The sequence below is a fragment of the Triticum dicoccoides genome, chromosome 5A (genome assembly GCF_002162155.2).
Source record: "Triticum dicoccoides isolate Atlit2015 ecotype Zavitan chromosome 5A, WEW_v2.0, whole genome shotgun sequence".
Classification (NCBI taxonomy): domain Eukaryota; kingdom Viridiplantae; phylum Streptophyta; class Magnoliopsida; order Poales; family Poaceae; genus Triticum; species Triticum dicoccoides.
The window spans coordinates 352283187-352283895 of NC_041388.1; positions in this window are offsets into that span (position 1 = coordinate 352283187).

Here is a 709-nt window from a genome sequence, read left to right on the forward strand (position 1 = left end):
GAAGATCGTACCGGTGCTCGCAATCCCAGGGCACGGGAGAGACTCGCGCCGATCGGATGCGACGGGACGGTGTCGCTCCGCCGCGGTTTGCTTCTCCCTGGACCTCGGAGTCTTAAACGAGACGACGAGAGGAGAGAAAGGGGAATCGAGTTTTTTTTGTGGGGGGTTGATCGATTTCGGTGGGCGGTGGCGGAAGAAACGAGAGGGAAACTGAATGAGTGGCGAAACATTCGCGCCGCCGCTTTTCCTCCCGGCGGGCGAGTGCGCACATTCTGGGCTCAAACTCCTCGCGAGCCCATTACCGGAAACCTTGAAGAAGAAGAAGCCCAGTAAGAGCAACTCCAACGGGCTTCGTCCGCTTTTTATTCGTTTGGATCGGCCAGACGGACATGAATGCCCGCTTCGGCATTTGGGTCGGCGCCTGCGCCCAACGCTGGCCGATACCCATTTTGATGGCGGCAAAAAAAATGAACATATGCATATTAAAAAAAGAAACAACATTAATTAAACATTAAAGCCGGCCACGAAGGCCGGCGAGAGTCCACGTGTCCACACATTTGCATTTTAGGAAAACAGCCTAAACTACGAGGCGGCGCGCTTCCCTAGGCGTTGTCGTCGTCGTCCTCGGGGTCCGTGAAGTCGATGAGCGTCGGCGACGGCCCGGCCCAGGCGAACGCCGTGTTCCAGAGCGCCGCCATGTCGGGCTGCG